This window comes from Tamandua tetradactyla, chromosome 4 (genome assembly GCF_023851605.1).
Source record: "Tamandua tetradactyla isolate mTamTet1 chromosome 4, mTamTet1.pri, whole genome shotgun sequence".
NCBI classification, from domain to species: domain Eukaryota; kingdom Metazoa; phylum Chordata; class Mammalia; order Pilosa; family Myrmecophagidae; genus Tamandua; species Tamandua tetradactyla.
This window is the reverse complement of record NC_135330.1, coordinates 150970277-150990847: the sequence shown is the minus strand read 5'-3', so window position 1 is coordinate 150990847 and position 20571 is coordinate 150970277.

Genomic DNA, 20571 nt, shown 5'->3' with positions numbered 1-20571 from the left:
TTCTGACAAAGCTGTTTGGCATAGGTGTCCTTGTTTGTGCTCAAGTGAGTTTGCTCAGAACTCCCTCAGTATAACTAATCATCCCAAATCCTCAAAGCTCTGCTATGTCCCAGAGTTAAGCCTTCCACATAGCCTAAAATAAGGATTACCACTGGCACATATGGAGCTAAATGTACTCAGCTCCTTCTCCGGAGCTCACCAATCTGATAGACTCACTCTCCAAGAGAGAAGTGACTAACAGTGGGGAGAAGGTTCAAAAAGGTTCTTTAAAGTAATGCCTACCCATGGTAGAATTAGGAAAGAAGTTTGTGTTCTTTTGCACATTCTCCCATCTTTTTTTTTTTCTCCTAATGTATTGGTTTCATCAATAAAGCATATGATTAAACTTTATATCCATGAGGAGGATATTATCCATTTATTGGGTCAATCCTGTTTCTACTTTCCTGAAGCCCTTCTCCTATTCTCAAATGTGGCCTCCTTGGGTACTTTCATGAAACCATTAAGGATAATTTAACCATTGTAATGACATACTACCAAATATGTAGTAAGAGTTCGTAAATTTAAACTAAGCTAAAAGCCATTCTGTTACCAAAACATGAAAACAGTTTGCTATTTTATTTTCCAAGGGAAAAAATTGCCTAACCACAATAGATGGTTACTTTTGCATTCCAACTTGGCTAGATTATGGTGTCCATTTTGTGATCAATCACTGACCTAGTTGTTATGATGGGGGGTATCTTGTAGATAGGATTGGCATCTACACGAATTTGATCTTAAGAGGAGACTACCCTCCACAGTGTGGTTGGGCATCACCCAACCAGTTGAATGGCAGCTGCAAACAGAAGATAGGGTTCTGGGAATGGTAAGAATTTCTGTCTCAAGACTTCAACATCAGCTCTTACGGGGAATTTCCAGCCTGCCAGCTTCCCGGAAGGAATATGGGCTCATGAATTCAACATCACCTTTACTGGAATTTCCAGCTTGTGGTTTGCCATACAGAATTGGGACCTGCAAACCCCATAATTAATTTTTTTTTGTATTACTGGTTCTGTTCTTCTGGAGAACCTGACTGATATACAAAGTTATTATTCCATAAAACGTTTTAGAATGATTTCAGTAAGATTAAATAATATAATCTAACTCCAATAATGAAATTTTAGTAACATAGAAATGCCACAAAGTGGAATATAAATTTTCTCATATACAAAAATTCCTTTTAGATATTATAATTTAAATATTAAATTGGTTTGCAAGTTAAAGTTCCTAAAAATGAAAATACTGAAAAAACAAAAACAATTCTACTGCATTGGTGATTTAAAATGTAAAGAAATGAAAGTCCAAAATTCATATGCCCCAATTTTTTGTTCTCATTATCATCCAGATATGTTTCAAAGACATTGATAATGGTAGAATTTCTTGGACAGCTATGGAATCGGCTGACCCACTAAAATGGAAGCAGTGTTTTCAGATCCTCAAAAATGGATTTTTTTTCTCTAGTTCACAATTATAGAGTTCAAATAAATAGTAGGACACACATAAGATGTATATAGTATGTGCACAGGCAACTTCCACACCAACACACACTTCCAAACCTTTCAAAACACAAAAATTACCTTGCCTCTAGAGCAGTTGTGTCAGCAGATGTAATATACCAGTGCACAAGGTGAAGAGAGCTCAATCACATCGGAGATGATGCTGACCAGTATATAAGTATTCTAAATCAGGCATTCACAGTCCACAACCTGGCACATTGAGTGACATCCCCCACCATCTAATTTATTGTGACAATAATTTAACCATGAGGGAGAAATTTTACCTGTGACTACTATTTTGCCTAGGAATACCACTTTCAATAAAATTAGAACATTGTACTTTGTTTTTCATATGCAGTGTATATTAATTTAGTTTTTTCCTTGAGTAACATATCTCTGGGACTACAGTTACGAATTGTTTTGTTTTGTTTTTACTAATGACACCCAGTTTACAATCTCTTAGAAAGTCCTAGACCTATATTGGCCACCTCCAAAGCCTTTTACCATGAAATCTGTTAAAGGTAAAATTCTTGTTCCTTAAGGAGACTTGCGAATTTTTAGCTGAAATGACATGAAATTTCTGACCTGACCATTATGTTGAAGTTCTGAATCTTAGGTTTATAGGCACTGAGAAAAGGGCAAATCTCTGTGCATAGTTCCTCACAGTGCCCACTCATTCTCACAATTTTGAATGTTGCTACTTTTGATAGTGTCAGGTCACAACTATTAAATTTTCATTTTCTGTTACCTACTCCTTTTAAGAGCCTTAACAGAGTTGGTGGCAGTTCAACTTATGCATTAAATTGTTTTTGTTTTTGTTTTTTTTTTTTCATTTTCTGCATCATGTAGGGCACACTGTTGGATTTGAGTTAATGCACTCTCCACATTTGTATTTCCTTTCTGGCCATAAATATGCTTACTCAATAATTTTCGGAAGCATTGTTCTTACTTTGATGTGAAAGTTCTTTGTGCCTCAGGAAATCTTTTAGATCCAGCATCAAGTAAAATATTTATCTCATTTTTAATAACCTCTGTGAGAACAGGTGAAAAGAATTGTTTTTATTTTTTTTTTTCAATTTGCTTATCCTGGCCTTCAAGTTTCCACTTTTATTTTCACAACTAACTAGTCTATTATTTGGTGTCCAAATTTTCTCCAAAGAATTCTCTTTCTTCTTACAGCATTCAAGTGTGCTACATCTTCTGTTCTGATAGAAAGACTGAATCATGATTTTTCAAATAACTGCATTTCTTCTTTACTCATTTGTCAAAACTGTTTCCTTAGGGTAGGGTGTTCCAGGCACGGGACTTTTATTTCCATTAAAACTGTATTGTTTTATTAATTTTGTTGAAATTTTTGTACATTAGCTTGAGAAGATGGTATTTTCTCTTCATCATAAATGCCTTTATTCATTTTTTATTAAACTATCCTCCCTTCTGTGAGTGAACCCAAGAACTTCTCTTTTTCCTTTGGTGTTTAAAGTAAGGTTTAAGCTTCATATAATTTAAAAAAATGCGGAGTCACGGGCACAGTAATGCTATAAAGTGATTTATATGATTTTGGAAAATGCCATGTATAAAGAAAGGAGATGTGCTCCAGTTACTTCTTTAGTCTTGGGTACAGGAAATGGAATCTGGAACAAATTGGCTGAACTGCTCACCTATGGTTGGCACATACACATACTTAAAGTTTTAAGACCGTACACTGATGCGTTAAAGTCTTTTGTATGATTTATTTATATATTACATTAACTATATTTAATGATAGGTATTTACTAAACTTAAAAGCTAAAGCAAAATAATACAGAGAATATCAGATGAAGGTTATATGCAGCCATAGAAATTAGCCAAATGAATTATGAAGTTAAAATTCAAAAGCAGGACTTCTTGGAAAATGGCATAGTAGGATAAGCAAAATACTCTCCTCCACCATAAAGCAACTAGAGAACAGGGAGGAAATGATCAAAGCAGCAGCTCCAGAGTCTGGGTGGCCTCTGCATGTAGAAGGAAGACCTGGACAGAAAAGTGGAGAAACTACAACAGAGAAGTTGGGGTAAGCGTACTTAACTGTGACCACCCCTATGACCCGCTGCTTTGTACACTGGCTGGATCAGCATCAGTCGGTTGAAAAGCAGCTCATCTCTTCTTCAGAGAGGTAAGGGAGGCATTCAGTCCCGCAGCCTGGCATTCCGACATGGGAGCCAGGAGACACATTTTATTCACATGCAGAGACACTGCTGCAGTGCCCAGTGCCCACGCCCCGCTTCTGAGGCAGGCCGCTGCAGGCGCCTGGACATGGGAGAATCTGAGAAGCCGTCCCCTCAGGAGGAGAGGAGGACACAGAGCAGAACCCATCTGACAGTTTGCCAGTGAGAGAGACACCCTGGGTCCTGCTGCCTCGATCCTAGCTACCCAGGGGCTCAGAGGGCTCACTGTATACACAAGCAGAGAAGTAGGGGCGAGGCAGTTTCATTGCAATGCCAGGTGCCCATCCCCTAACCCCAAGGTGGTCTTGGTGGCCAGTGAAAAGCAGAGCACTCCTGGGCCAGCCGCTGGCTGATACATGGAACCCCTCAGTCCCGCAGCATGGCGTCTTTCCACACAGGAGTGGGAGAATCACCAGACCCATTGCACCTACAAGCGTAGTCTTTGCCATGGTGCACACTGCCCACCCACCACCCCTGAAGCCACTGGCTTCCAGCATGCATGGAGGCCTGAGACTTTGACTGGATTTTCACCTGGTCTGCACCCTGCCCAGTGGGCTGCCACTGGGAGAAGTGAGATTGTGGGGACGAAGTGTCCCAAGGTCGCCATCTGCTGGATAGACTGGGAAAGTACAGTCTGGTGAGCAGGTTCTCAGCCCAGCCTCCAACAGACTTCTGAGAAGGGCTGAATTCCTGAGTAAGGAGCCCTTGGTTTGGATGGGAATTACTGACAAACCAAGTGCACAAGGAAACCTTCAATGCAAACCCAAGCAAAACCAAAATATTAGACAAATGAGGGAAACCAACATTTAAAATAACCTTATCATGATAAATGCCAAGAAACTAGCAAAAATTCACAAACCATATGAAGACGCAAGAAAATATGGCTAGGCCAAATGATCAAAGTAAAAAGCTAGAGGAGACACAGAATTTGAAACTAATAAAAGATAGTCAAAAAAAATCTTCTAAATCACTTCACTTAGTTGGCTAAAGAGGTAAAGGATATCAAGATGACCCTAGAAGAGCATGAAGAATAATTTGAAAGGAAAAATAGAAAAATAACAGATTGTATTGAAACAAAAGCTACTGTAGATCAAATTTAAAATATTACAGGAGACATACGACAGCATATTTGAGGAGACAAATGAAAGAATAAGTGAGATAGAGAAAACTGCTTGTGAATTTGAATGAACAAAAGAACAAATGGCGGAAAAGATGGAAAAATTTGACCTGGATCTCAGGGAAATGATGGACAACATGAAGTGTACAAATATAAAAATCACTGGTATCCCAGAAGAGTGACGTGTAGGGAGATTATCTGAGGTGGTAATTGGGGAAAACTTCCCAACACTTATAAAAGATACAAATGTGCAAATAAAGCCCAACAAACTCCAGATAGAATAAATCCAAACAGATACACTCTAAGATATATACTGATCAGACTGTCAAATACTGAAGAGGAGAGTCTGCTGAGAGCAGCAAGAGAAAAGCAATTCACCACACACCAGGAAGCCACATAAAACTAAGTGTTAACTCCTCACCAGGCATCATGAAGATAAGAAGACAGTTGTGTGATACACTTAAGATTCTGCAAGAGAAAAATTTCCAGCAGGATTCCATATCCAGCAAAGCTGTCTTTCAAAATTGAGGGAGAGTTTAAAATGTTCACACATAAACAAATACTGAGAGAATTCTTTTAACAAAAGATCTCTCCTGCAAAAAATACTGAGAGGAGTTCCATCAGCTGATAAAAAAAAAAAAAGACAAAAGATAAACACTTAGAGGAAAGTATAGAAATGATAATTACCAGTAAGTGTAACTGAAAGGATAAAAAGAGACAAAAATACTAGATTGACAAAAGCCAAGAGATAAAATTATCAAAGTAAGGACAGTTTTATATAATCACACCGAATGTTAATGGATTAAACTCCCCAATCAAAAGACACAGATTGGCAGAATGGATTTAAAAATATGGTTTATCTACCTGTTATTTACAAGAGACTCATTTTAGACCCAAAGATACAAGTAAATTGAAAATGAATGGATGGAAAATATATTTCATGAAAACAATAAAAAAAAAGAGCACAAGTAGCTACACTTATCAGTTATAGCAGATAAAATAGACTTTAAGTGCAAGTATATTATGATATAAGGGAGGATACTATATATTAATATAAAGGGTAATTCACCATGAAGAAATAACAGTCATAACTATTTATGTCCCCAGTCAAGATGCTACAAGGTACCTGAGGCAAACACTGGCAAAACTGAAGGGGCAATAGATGTTTATACATTAATAGTTGGAGACGTCAATATGCTACTCTCTTTGATAGATAGAACAAGAGAGAGAATCAATAAGAAAATAGTGAACCTAAATAATATGATAAATGAGTTACACATCAAAGACATTTATAGATCATTGCATCCTCAAGGAGCAGCATATGGATTCTTCTTGAGTGTTCATTGAACATTCTCCAGGATAAATCATATGCTGTGCACAGAACAGGTCTTAATAAATTTAAAAAGATTGAAATTATTCGAAGCATTTTCTCTGCCCACAATGGAATGAAGTTGGAAATCAATAATTACTGAAGAACCAGAACTCAGAAACATATGAATGTTAGATAACACAATCTTAAACAATCAGTGTGCAAAAGAAGAAACTGCAGGAGAAATAAGTAGTTATCTAGAGTCAAATGAAAACAAGTATATTATATCAAAACATATGGGATGCAGGGCTTGCAAGGGTAGTTCAGTGGTAGAATTTTTGTCTGCCATGCAGAAAGACTGGGGTTTGATTCCCAGTTCAGGCACTTCCCAAAAAACATACAAACAAGCAAGACAAATAAACAAAAAGCAAACAAAAAATCAATAGTGCTGCAAAAAAAAATGGATACTCACATGGGAAAATAATGAAATGTGACCCCGCCACAAATATATATATATATATTTTATGATGCAGTTAAGGCAGTGCTGAGATGGAAATTTATAACTCTAACTGCCTACATTAAAAAGGAAGAAAGAACTAAAACCAAAGTCCTAACTGACTGTCACAGTCAGGTTCATGTGTCAACTTGACCAGGTGGTAGTACCTGTTTTTCTGGTTGGGCAAGAGCTGGCCTGTCTGTTGCGATAAGGACATTTCATAGAATTAAATCATGAACACATCGCCTGCAATCAGCCAAAGGTAGTGTCTTCTGCAATGAGTGACATTTATTCTAATCACTAGAAGCGTTTTAAGGAAGATTCAGAAGAGATAGGCTCTCTTCCTGCTTCAGCCAATGAGCCACTCCTGTAGAGTTTGTCCAGACCCTTCATTGGAGTCATCAGATTCCCAGCCATCAGCTTCACAGCCTGCCCTGAAGAGTCTGAATTCTATGTTCCCACGGTTATGTGAGATACTTTTATAAATTTTATATCTAATGTTATTTCCTGCTTATTCTGTTTCTCTGGAGAACCCTAGCTAATACACTGACCAACTGAAGAAACTAAAGAAAGAGCAGCAAACTAACCCTAAAGCAAGTAGAAGAAAAGAAATATCAAAGAGTAAAGCTGAAATAAATGAATTGGAGCAAAGAAAACAGTGTAGGGAGTCAATAAAACCAAACTTTGATTCTTTGAGAAGAACAAGTTTGATCAACCATTAGCTAGACTGAACTTACAAAATCAAAAAGAAAGAAGATGCAAATAAATAAAATCAGAAATAAGTGAGGATCATCATCACAGATCCCAAAGAAATAAAAAAGATATTAAAGGGATGCTACATATAGCTGCATGCCAAAAAACTAGACAAGTAAGATGAAATACTCAATTTCTTAGAAACACCTGAATATTCTATACTTACTTGAGATGACATAAAAGACCTCAATAAACCAATCACAAGCAAAGATCCAATCAGTCATCAAAACCATCCTCTTTTGGTTTCCAAAAGCTGCTAGAATGCAATATACCAGAAATGGAATGGTTTTTAAAAAGAGAATTTTTTTAAGTTGCTAGTTTATAGTTCTAAAGCTATGAAAATGTCCAACTTAAGGCACAAACAAGAGGTTACCATCACTCAAGAAAGATTGATATCATCTGGAACACTTCTGTCAGCTAGGAAGTCACCTGACTTGTCCCTTGTTACTGGGCTTTGTTGCTTTTAGCCTCTGTTTCCTGTGGGAGTTCCTTACTTGGCTTCTCCAGGGCTTGGTTTCATCTCATGGCTTCCCTTGGCTCTCTCCAGGTTCTTGCTTGCTTAGCATCTCATAGGAAGGCACATGATTATTTCTGCTGGGCTCTGCCTGTATTCGGGCATCTGCTCCCTCCCCAGACACCTCCAGGCATCTGTGTTTCTGACAACTCTGAAGCAACTGTTCTCCAAGCAGCTGCATCTGAGGTTTCTCCAAAATTTTCTCCCTTTCAAAGGAACTCTAGAAAACTAACCAAGACTCACCTTGAATGAATCACATTTCCATGTAATTAAAAGACTACACCCACAACTGGGCATGTCATATCACCACAGAAATAATCCAATCAAAATTTCCTGTCCTAAACAATAGGTCTGGTCCCCAAAATTGTATCGGGATTAAAATATGGCTTTTCTGGGGTAAATAATCATTTAAAACCAACACATCTCCCTATGAAGAAAAGTCCAGGACGAGATGGCTTTACAGAGGGATTTATCAAATGTTCCAAGAAGAATTAACACAATTTCTCCTCAAATTCTTCCCCCCAAATTGAAGAAAATGGAAGACTACTTAACTCATTTTATGAAATTAATATTAGCATCATACCAAAACTTCTCACACCCTATACAGAATTTAACTCAAAGTGAATCAAAGACCTAAATATAAGAGGCAGTACTATAATACTTCTAGAAGAAAAATATAGAGAAATATCTTCAAGACAGTGATAGGAGGCAGCTTCCTACGCCTTAATCCGAAAGCACAAGCATTGAAAGAGAAAAAAAAATAGATAAATGGGCAATCCTCAAGTTTGAACATCTCTTTGTGCCAAAGAACTTTTCCGAAACTGTAAAGAGAAAGTCAGTTCAATGGAAGAGAATACTTGGTAACCGTATATCTGATAAAGGTTTGATATCCAATATATACAAAAAAAATTCTACAAGTCAACAATGAAAGGACAAACAACACAATTATATATTGTAAAAAATACATAAATAGACATTTATCCAATGAGAAAATACAAATAACTAAAAAAGACACTTGAATATTATTCACTTTCATTAGCTATTGGGGAAATGCAAATAAAACCACAATGAGATATTATCTCATACCTATAAGAATGGTCACTATTAAATAAACAGGAAACTACAAGTGTTGGGGAGGAAGTGGAGAAATAGGAAATTATTCACTGCTGGTGGGAGTATAAAATGGTACTGCCTCTGTGGAAGACAGATTGATGGCTCTTCAGAAAGCAAAGCATTGAGTTGCACTCTGACCTAGCAATTCTGTTAGTTGGTATATACCCAGAAGATCTGAAAGCAGGGACAGGAACAGTCAGTTGCACACCAGTGTTCATAATGGCATTGCTCATAATCATAAAAAGGTGGAAACATTTCAAATGCCCATCAATAGATGAATGGATAAGCAAAATGTGGTATATACATATAATGAAATATGATGCAGCTCTAAGAAGGAATGAGGTCCTGAAGCATATGAAAATATAGATGATTCTTGAGGACATAATGCTGAATAAAATGTCAGACACAAAAGGGCAGGTATTGTATAATTTCACCAATATGAACTAACTAGACTATGTAAACTCAGAGTCTTAAAATGTAGAGTATAGGATACCTAGAAATAGTCAGATGCTAGAGAACGGGGAGTGGCAACCTAAGATGTTCAGAATGTATAATGAGATGGAACTTAAACATTTTGGAAATAGATATGGGAGATGGTAGTTCATTAAATATAAGCAATAGTGCTGTATTGTAGGTAAATTTGATTGAAAGGGATTGATTGTTCAGAATCATGTGTGCTATAGATTAGCACTGAAAATTTAAATATGTGCTTGCATGAACTAGTACACATGTATGATGATGTTAAAAAGAGTTAATAATAGAGTGATATGTGGAGGAAAATGACCTATTGAAAACTACAGACTTCAATTAACAGTAACACACTAAAATTATGGTGTACTATCCCAAAACTAGGGTTCAATAATAGGGGGCAAAAATGAGTAAGGGACATTTGGGTGTGTCTATCTGTCAATTTTCTTTTTGGTGCAATGAAAATGGTCTAAAATTGAGTGTGATGATGATTGCACAACTAAGTAATGATACTGTGAGATATTGATTGTACACTTTGGATGGAATATATGATAAGTGAATATATACCAATAAAATTTGCAAAAAAAATTAAAAGATACTTTGGGAAGAACAGGCTACTAAGTCATTGAAAATATAAGGGAAGTGGAATTAAAAGTAGTTAATATGGACAGCGGCATTAGCTTACAAACTTTTCAAGTATGAAATCAAACAATTTTCCTGATCAACACCTGAGACACGATATTAGTTATATTTTAGTTACTGACAGTTGAGTTCAATGTTAAATAATAAGAACTAAACTTAAATCAGCAATGTTTTTACTAAATTTGTATCTCAATAAATATAATAATTGTCTGAACATCTGAAAAATAAAGTGCACACAGAAGAGATAATTGTCCACACTATGTAAAATGCTTTGTGTGCAGGTGGATTCATTTTAGTAGTTATTAGTGTTAAAAACAATAAATATGAATGGAATAAATTAGGTGTTCAAAGTATGTGATCAAATGAATTAATGTTTACAAAGGCAAGAAATTGTCAATTACCTTCTTGTCCTTTTTTATAAAATAAAAACAAACAAAAGCAGAATGCAAACTTTCTACATCTGGAAAGCACAGGGACACATACCTGTCTGATATTCCTTGCTGTGCATGTGGTTTGCAAGAGGCATCCTTCATCTGCATGGAGAGCTTGCACAATAATGTTTTGTTCTTTGAAAGTCTGGGAGGTTGAGAAGATTGGGAAGATAGAAGTTTCATGGCATCTGTCTGTGCACTTCCCAGTTAAAAATAAATTCAAAACCAAAAATAAAAAAAAAAATTCAAAATCAACAGTTTAAGTTTTGTAGAAATTTTAGTTAATTACTTTTTTCAATTTGAGATTGGGAAGAATGTCTTAGACAAGGCATAGCAACAATTTCCACATTAAAAAAAATTGATAAATTTGACCACTTAAAATTAAGAACGTCTACTGAGAAATCACTCGATACATATTGGCTTTGAACAATAAAGGATTAATAATAAACATATATAAAGAAACCCTACAAATAAACAAATAAAAGCCAAGGAATTCAATGAACAAATATTTCTTAAAATAAGAAATGTAAATTGGCAATAAGTATGTTAAGAGGTGTTCATCTCACTAGTTGTCAGGGAAATAGAAATAAAGTACATGAAGTGGCAATGAATATGCTTACCTGATTAGTAAAATCAAGTATAAATATATGAAGTTTTGGAAAATGTGGATTAAAATGACCATAATTATTGCAGATTGAAACAAATATTTGTAAAACCACAGTTGAAAATAATATGTATTTTCTTGTAACATCAAATATTTGTATCCCCTACACAAACATTTCTAAATATATAGAGAGTGAGAAATTATTGCAATTGTGCATAACACATAACATGCAATATTTTAATACCAGTGATGATTGAAATTGAAAAAAAACATAAAGCCCAAATAACTATCAACAGGGCAGGAGAATGGGTAAATTATTAATGATATAGTAACATAATAGAATAATATATACCAGTGAAAGAAACATAACCTGTTTATACTACCAACAACATGCACAAAATAAATGTAACATAGTAATGAAACATTGAGTAAATAAGTAAAACAAACTCCATAAATTCAACACAGGGCTCTGACTTGATTTTTTGTTGCATTAAAAAATACTTCAAAATAAACAGAATATACCTAAAAAATCATATATTTTATTAAAATAATGTTAAAATGTGAGGGAATAAACTTTTCTGGGATACCACAGTAATAACCTCAGAAAATTCTCTCCTCCATAAAAGCAATGATAAACTTCCAAAATTTGCAAAAATCATTGTTTTCAGAAATCTGGACATTAAGCAGGTAATAGATATTCTCCCTTCAGAAGCAGAGATGTTTAATATCTTAGTCCAAGATTAAATTAACCATTTTAAATATGTTAAAAGTATGTAAATAAAAGTATATAAATAGGATATGAAAATTAAGTTTCACAAAACATAGACAATCAATAAAGAGACAGCAACCATGAAGAAAAGTTACCAAATGAAAATTTTTTATTTGAAATATTTAATTAAGTAACTGAAATTAAAAATTCACTAGAGGGACTCAAGAGCACTTTACCTGATAAAAAAAATCAATGAACTTAAAATTGGTCAATTTAGATTGCTTAGCCTTAGAAAAAGTTGAAAAAAAAAAAAAGTAAACTGAATAGAGCCTCAGAAACCTGTGGGACATTAATATACGAATAATGGTCATTCCTGAAGGAGAGAGGAGAAAGAAGAAGAAAGACTATTTAGAAAACTAATGGCCAAAATCTTCCTAAATTTTATGAAAGACTTAATTGACACAGCCAGGAAGCTCCATGATCTTAAAGTAGAATAAACTCAAGATATATACATTTAGGCACATTCTGATTAAGGGTTTGCATTTCTTTGGAAGGACAAAAACAAAAAGAAAAATTTTGAAAGCACTAAAAGAAAATTAACATGTCACATATGAGTTATCCTCAATAAGATTAACAGCTGGCCTCTCATCAGAAACAATGGAGACCAAAAAGCAGTGGAATATTATAGTCAAAGTGCTAAAAGAAAGAGAACATATATCAAGAATCCTATATTCAATGAGACTACCCATAATTTTTGAATGATGGAGTAATTAAGGCATGTCTGGATAAGGCAAACTGAGAAAATGTTGTTTTCTAGCAATTTTATGCTAGCAACAAATACCAAAGGAATGAAAAACTAAAGGGAGTCCATCTGGCTAAAATGAAGGGCCACTTGGCAATTAATTGAGTTCCTACAAATAAAGTCATCAGTAAAAATATTTATATTGTTAACTGTAAAAGACAGTAGAAATATTTCGGTAACATTTTTTCTCCTATGGTATTTAAAAGAAACATGCATAAATAAATAATTATAAATTGTTTTGATGGGTTTATATAGGTGTAATTTTTATGGGCAATAAGAGCAGAAGTGAGTAGAGTGAATAGAGCTAACTGGACAAAAATTTTTGCATACTATTTAAATTAGATTGGTGCTGATTCCAGCTAGGTTAGGTTAAAATGTTAATCGTAATCCATGGGACAACTTAAAGTAATGCAAAACTGTGTAAAATAAACAACAGAGGAATTTAAATTGTGTACTAGAAAATGTTTAACAAAAATGCAGTAATGGAGAAATAGAGGAAGAAAAGAGACATAAGACATAAAAATTGTGCTTCTAATTTGTTGTTGGTTTTAGTTTACTAGTTTTTGCATTTGTTTTTACTAGTGCTAATGCTGCATAGTTTTATTTCTTGTTGTGTTAGTTAGATTCAGTTGTCAACTTGGCCAGGTGAGCATACCTATTTCTGTTGCTGCAGACATAAACCAATGGTACGTGAATCTCATCTATTGCTAATTACATCTGCAGTCGGCTAGGAGGCGTGTCTGCTGCAATGAGTGACGTTTGACTTAATTGGCTGGTGCTTAAATGAGAGAACGCAATGTAGCACAGCCTAGCTGCTTGGCATTCCTCATCTCAGCACTTGCAGCTCAGCCCAGGCCCTTGGAGATGCAGAAAGAAGTCACCCCGGGGAAAGTTGTTGGAACCCAGGGGCCTGGAGAGAAGACCAGCAGAGACCATCCTGTGCCTTCCACGTAAAAAAGAACCTCAGTGGAAAGTTAGCTGCCTTTCCTCTGAAGAACCAACAAAATAAATCCCCTTTTATTAAAAGCCAATCCGTCTCTGGTGTGTTGCATTCCAGCAGCTAACAAACTAGAACACTTGTGATGTAAAACTATTAATTATTCTTTAAGTATGTTTGGTATACTTCACCAGTAGAGATACCTGGCCCAAACTTTCCTTTGTAAGAAATTTTGTCATTAAATCTGTTTTTTAGTTCAGTTTTTTTTTTCTTCTTAGGTTAGTTCTGATGGTTTTTGTGTCTTACTAGGAATTTTTCCCACCAAGTTTGTAAATGTTTGTCCATAGTATTCTTTGTCTACTAGTTTTTGCATCTGGGATCTCTCAGGAATACTTTCTATTGACTGCGTTTTGTTGTTGTTGTTTGCTTGCTTGTTTCCTGTCTATGGACAATACTTCACAACTTCTTTTCAGGTTTCAAAATTTTTAATTGAAAATGGTCATTTTCAGTGAAAAAATATGGCACCTCTACATATGTCAGATCAACTGTCCCCTGTGTTTATTGTTTTTGTTACTGCTGCTCTTTGTTTAAGGGATTTTTAGAACCAATTGTTCGATCTCTATTCTTTTTCATTACAGCCACTATTCATTGTAACCAAACTGAAGGCTCTGTTTGGTTAGCTTCAAGGCAGGTAATGGTTTTTCAGGGAATTTTTACGTAGCTCGAACCAATAAGTCATCTGCCTATTGCTGTAGGGTTTATGTTGGGAGGTTTACAATTCTGCTTCACCCTTCACCTCCTCCTGGTCCAAGTCTTTAAGGTCAGTCACAGGTGAGAGTTGTGGGCCTCTTAGGGTTCTGTGGTTATGAACACAGCTTCATATTTATGTTTAGCTTTTAAGATCCCTGGGAATATCTCAACACTTTTTAAAGCCTCCTATGGACATCTTGTTTGCATGATGCCCTTTTAGATTTTTGTCCAGCTTTTTCTTTTTCCCAATATATTTGTTAACTTCAGACAGCTTTAAAATTACAAAATTTTCACTGAACATTTTTGATAAGCACTGTATTGTAAGCCTGAAGTTGGTTCAAATACTGACCAGGCTTTGTAATTGAGATATTTCTAGGGAACTACTGGATAGGTCAAATAATGAGATTGCTTTAGGAATCTTTTTTTTTTTTTTTTTTTTTTTGCGGTGCTCAAACACTATCAGCCTCTCCAGTGGCTCCAAACCTGCTTATTTTCAGTTACTGTGGTTTCAGTGCTGCTAGTTTTCACAGCTACTACAGACTTGGGAAACAGGTGTAAAGGAGTAGTCCAAATTATAGTGCTATAAATCCTACTATTTTTACCAAGACAAAGCAGTTTTGTCTTTTTCTCTGGCTGTGCAATACTTTGATTAATTTCCTGACCTTTGAAAACCTTGATTTTGACAGTTCCCAATGTTTTATTGCTGTTGTTGTAAGACTTCATAAGATCAAAAGTAGTAAGTTGTACAGTTAGGTTTCATATTCACTCCAGTTGACTCTAAGTCCATTCTATTAAACACTGGGCCACATATACTATTTTTGTTGAGTTTGTATTTACATGCTGTGCCCCCTAACAATATGTGAACTTCTGAGTAGTAATACTATTGATTGCAGTTTTTATCGCCAGTGCCTGCCATGGTGCCAGACACTCGGTGAACATTCAATGGAAAATGTTAAATATGGAAGTAAATGGAAGTTACACCCTCCCAGAACCTCTAGGTCTTACATCTCTGAAGTGAAATCGGGAATTAGAGGAGATAAAATATTCCTATAGTAAAAAGGAGCCATATTTCCCTCTGAATAAAAATTGTGAATCACTGTAGACTTCTGTTCAGATGTGTTATCATCAGAATGGCATTTAAGAAAATTGTTTTTGTTACAAATGGGTCAACACAGAGACAGATTGGCGCTTGGAAGGCTGGTTAGAATTTTATAGTCTTACAGGTAAAGATTTAGCAATTAGATAAGTTTCAGACTATGTTCCTAAGCAAGGAATGTATTCCTTTCCTTGAGGATTAGATCAGAGCTTGTGTTTTTGGTAGTCTATTCATGGTATCTGTCTGTGTTTAATCATTATCAACAATATTTCAGAACAAAGATTACATAAGGAATGCTTCCTAAAACTTTTCCCATCCTGTTTTTTTATATGTTTTGCTGTCAGAGTGTATCAGCCATATTTATATTTTCAAAATAACAATACATTGAGGATTTAGGTAATACATCAGTGATAATAATAATAATAGTGTAGTAATAATAATACATCTACTATTTGTTAAGGATTTAGTGTCTAATCAACAGAATAGCAATAAGATGGCTATTATCCTCATTTTGCATCTGAATAGAATATTTCACAGAGAGTATAAGAATGTTACTATGTTAATACAGCCATTAATGGGTAAATTCCAACAGAAGTACTTTAATTCCAGAGACTCTCAACCCCACTTAGGAAAAGGGAAACTATGCACATACATGTGTGTATATGTGAGCGTATGTATATGTGTGCAGTGTCTAATATTTAATTCCTTGTTAGTAGCTGTCATGGTCAAGTTTATGTGTCAACTTGTCCAGGTGGTGGTGCCTAGTTGTCTGGTCAGGCAAATGCTTGCTTGTCTGTTGCTATGAGGACATTTCATGGACTTAAATCATGACCTCATTGACTACATCCACAGCTGATTACATTTGCAATAAGTGATGCTTATTCTAATCAATGGAAGGCTTTTAAAGAGGATTCAGAAGAGACGACCATTCTTCCTGTTTCAGCCAGCCAGCCTCTCCTTAGAGTTCATTGAGGACTTTCATTGGAGCTGCCAGCTCATGGACTGCCCTACAGATCTTGAACTCTAACGTCTCTACAGTTGCCCAGCCAGCCTCTCCTGAGAGTTCGCTGAGGACCTTCACTGGAGCTGTCAGCCCACAGACTGCCCTACAGACCTTGGACTCTAATTCCCCATGGTTATGTGAGACACTTTTATAAATTTTATATTTACAAATCTCTCTTGCTGATTCTGTTTCTCTAGAGAACCCTAGCTAATACAGTAGCTCTGGAGATTTGTTTTGGGATGAGCCCAGAATAGACCTAATCTCATAGTAAAAACAGTTGATGCAGACTTACATTTACCTATTCAAGGCTACGGCACAATTGCTCATGCATCTCACAGATAGCCATCATTGACAACCCGAGATACTTTTATACTCTCAACACATTTAACATAGTCTAATGCCACTAATTCTTCCTTCTTGGCCTTGCCTTGCTGGGCTCCTTTACTGTGTCTTTAATTGCTACATATCCTTCAAAGCCTATATTAAGAGTCACCTGCTTAATGCCTTAGTTGCTATTCCTCAGCTAAAAAAGATTGTTTCTCTTTCTGTATTCCCATCTGGTACTATTTAAATATTCATTATTCAAATTCTATTTTCTTATAATCAATAGAATTTTTCACATATCTGTATTCAATTGGTTTAAATGATACTTATGGCAAGACTCAGGTCTGAATAATTGTCTACCACTCCCCACTCCAAATCCTCAACATTATGAAAATTTGCATTAGTTAAATGTTAGATAGATATCTATCTGTTAAACTACAGAGTGAGGCCAGATTGCAAAGAACTTATGCAAGGAAGTGAAACATGATTTTTACACTCAGTATTCCTTTGGGAAAATAACTTCTTTCATATTTGGATATCCTGTAGACAATGATAGAAATTGGGAGAGGAACATGATATTGCACAGATTGTTTTAAGCATTTTTAATATGTAAATTATTATCTAGCATGGACTTATGCATATGCATATTTGTGAAAGGATGTGTTTGTAAATCTTTGTGCTGACTGTAGAATAGAGAGCTCTAAATATATTTTGGTGTATACCTGGCATTTTCTTGCTGAACTCAGGAAGCATGTAAATGTAAGTGCACAGCCTCTGTGTAAATAAGCTATATGCACAGGCTTGGAATACCATCAACATGAAAAAAAACAAAAAACAAAAACAGACACCTTATAAATAAATTTATTTCTGACTCTTAATCCTGTGGAAATTTCTGACAGAGCAAATGTCATGTTTAATGTGGTTTACACTGATTCCTTTGGTATGCAAAGATGAATGTCAAGTCATGGGCGATTGGAAGTGACACTGAAAAGGAGAAGAGTAATATTTTTCAGAAACTTACCTATATTCCAGTTATGACTGAAAATGGAACTCTGCTGAGCAGATTGAAACTATAATACTGTGTGAATATAACATGACTTTTGTCTTTTTATTACTATGAATTGTCAAGCTCCTCCTGTTGCTTACATATATATATAATTTTCACATATGTATTTATATATAAAAAGGGAGCATAGGAACAGAAATGGCATCAAAGTGGATGAGAGGCAAAAAAGAGTTTTTTTTTTTTTTTTGGTCAACTCCAAACCTATTTAATTCTAGGCTACTTTTCAATATCATAGTGTATTACTTTTATGTACTTCATCATATACTCTAGAAAAGATGTCTTTATCTCATAGCTATATCTGGCTTCTTAAAATTAACCTACATAGAATCCAAATCTATTTTAAGTAAACAATCAAACATTTGCACAGCATTTCCATTCCAAATGGTGCATGCATTATTACTTTAATTTTGACTACCTGTTATAAAATAAGCAAGGCTTAAACACAAGATTTACAAGAACTAAAGATAAAGGCCTCTATGTTTTTAGCAAGCAAAAAAGCCTGTTTGCTTGCCACATTTACCTGCCTTTATGCCACCACTGCCATCCGACTGGAATAAATTATGCCTTCATAGACTTGCTAAAAGAAAAGCAGAGTAGATTGAAGATTTAGGTGTCAAACATTTTCTTTAATCCCATAAAGTTATCCATCTTCTAAATTTTTAGACCACAATGATCTTTAATATCTTACTCACTGACTTTTCTTCACTTTGTCAAATTATTTTCCTCAAAATCTTAGTTGAAACTAAAATATGAGCCTTCCCTTATTGACAATAAGGAAAGGTTCCCTTATTGGCTTCGTATGTTAACATATCTTTGCATTGATTTGTTCCTCTATTGTGTATAATATGTAAAAAGTGTGAATTATATCTCCTTATTGAATTTTACTACATTGTAGGATCTTAAAATTAGTTAAAATATCTGTATAGCTAATAACTGCAAAAGTTGTCCTTAAATATTTTTGAACCTAATAAGAAAATATCTAGTATTTTTAATGAATTGGGGTAAGGAAGTAAATTGAGGTGGGAGAGTTCTTTTACTTAAAACTCTTTTTCCTATCATTGCTTGACATGTTTCCTAATATCATTTGGTGATTTTCTCATATCTTTATTTCATCATGGATACTGTATTCTTTGTAGTTTTTTTCCTATAGAAGATAAGAACTTTCTAAGCGGTCTAGAGTGATAGATTTAAAATGGTCAGTGGTCAAGTCTTGAACTTGATGTCAGTGGGAAGAAGCTTTCAGAAGAAAAATATTTCTGATCCAAAGTGGGAGAGATGAAGCACTGAAGCTCTATGAACTAAAACATATATAGGCATCCTGATCATCTTTTCATAGATTTTATAAGTTGAGGCAAATAAAGAAAAAATCTAAGTACTTCGCTTATGGAAGAGCAAGAATAACTATTCAAGTGGGCTTTTCATCAGGAACCAGGCAAACAAGATGAGAGTGATGTGAAATATTTAAAGCGTTGACAGGCAAGACCATTAACCTAGAATTTGACATCTAGTGAAATTGTCCTTCACAAATGAAGCAGAGTTAGGAATTTCTAGAACAAAATGAAAACAGGAAATTCATTGCCAGCAGGCCTACCCTACAAGAAATGTTTAAAGAAGTCCTTCTAGGAGAAAGCTAATGATATAGATTAGAAACATGAGTCGACATAAAAAAAGGAAGAACGTAAGAGGAGGAATAAAAGAAGGAAAAGTAAAATCTTTTAAATATTTTTCTTAATCTAAAAGATAGCCGTTTATTTAAAATAATAATAGTAGCAACATATTGGGTGATTAAAGCATTTAATAAGTGAAAGGAACTACAGAAATTTCATTAAAGACATGAAGGAAGAATTTTTTGGAATGCTATAAGGTGATAATTCTAAACAGACTACAGAAAAATTTAAAAAGAGAAGTATGGTTGACATGCCAAGAAAGAATATAAAATAGAATCACATAAAATATTCAATTAGAACCAGAAGGCAGAACAAGAGGGGAAAAGAAAATGTAACCAAATGTAATCAATAGAAAACAGTTACAAATATATAGATATTAATCTAGCCATATCAATAATACTTTTAAATGTAAAAGGTTTAAATATAAGTATTTGATGGAAATTATCAATGTGGATATAAAACAAGACCCATATATGTCATCTTCAGGAGACAATACTAAATATAAAAACTCATATATTGAAAGTAAATGAATGGAGAAATAGAAACTGAGATAACATTAATGAAAAAAAAACAGATGGAGTAATTATAGTAGTTTCAGAATAAGCAATCTGTAGAATAAAGGAATTTAAAAGGAATAAAAAGAGACTTTAGATAGGGCGGGCCACGGAGGCTCAGCAGGCAGAGTGCTGGCCTGCCCTGCTTGAGATGATGCGGTTCAATTACCGGTGCCTGCCCACGTAAAAAAAATAAATAAATAAAAAATAAAGATTTTAAATAATAATAAAAGAACAATTCACCAAGAAGACATAAATCTTCTAAACTTAAATGAACCTAACAATACAGTATCAAAACACGTGAGGCAGAAAACGATGGGAATGCAAGAATAAAAGACAATCCATTATTGTATTGCATTCCCATCGTATTGTATTGATTGATGGATTGATTGCAATGTATTGTAACTTCACACCCTTTTAAGTACTGATAGAACAGTCGGGATATTAGTTAGAATAATTAGACACTAATATCAATAAATT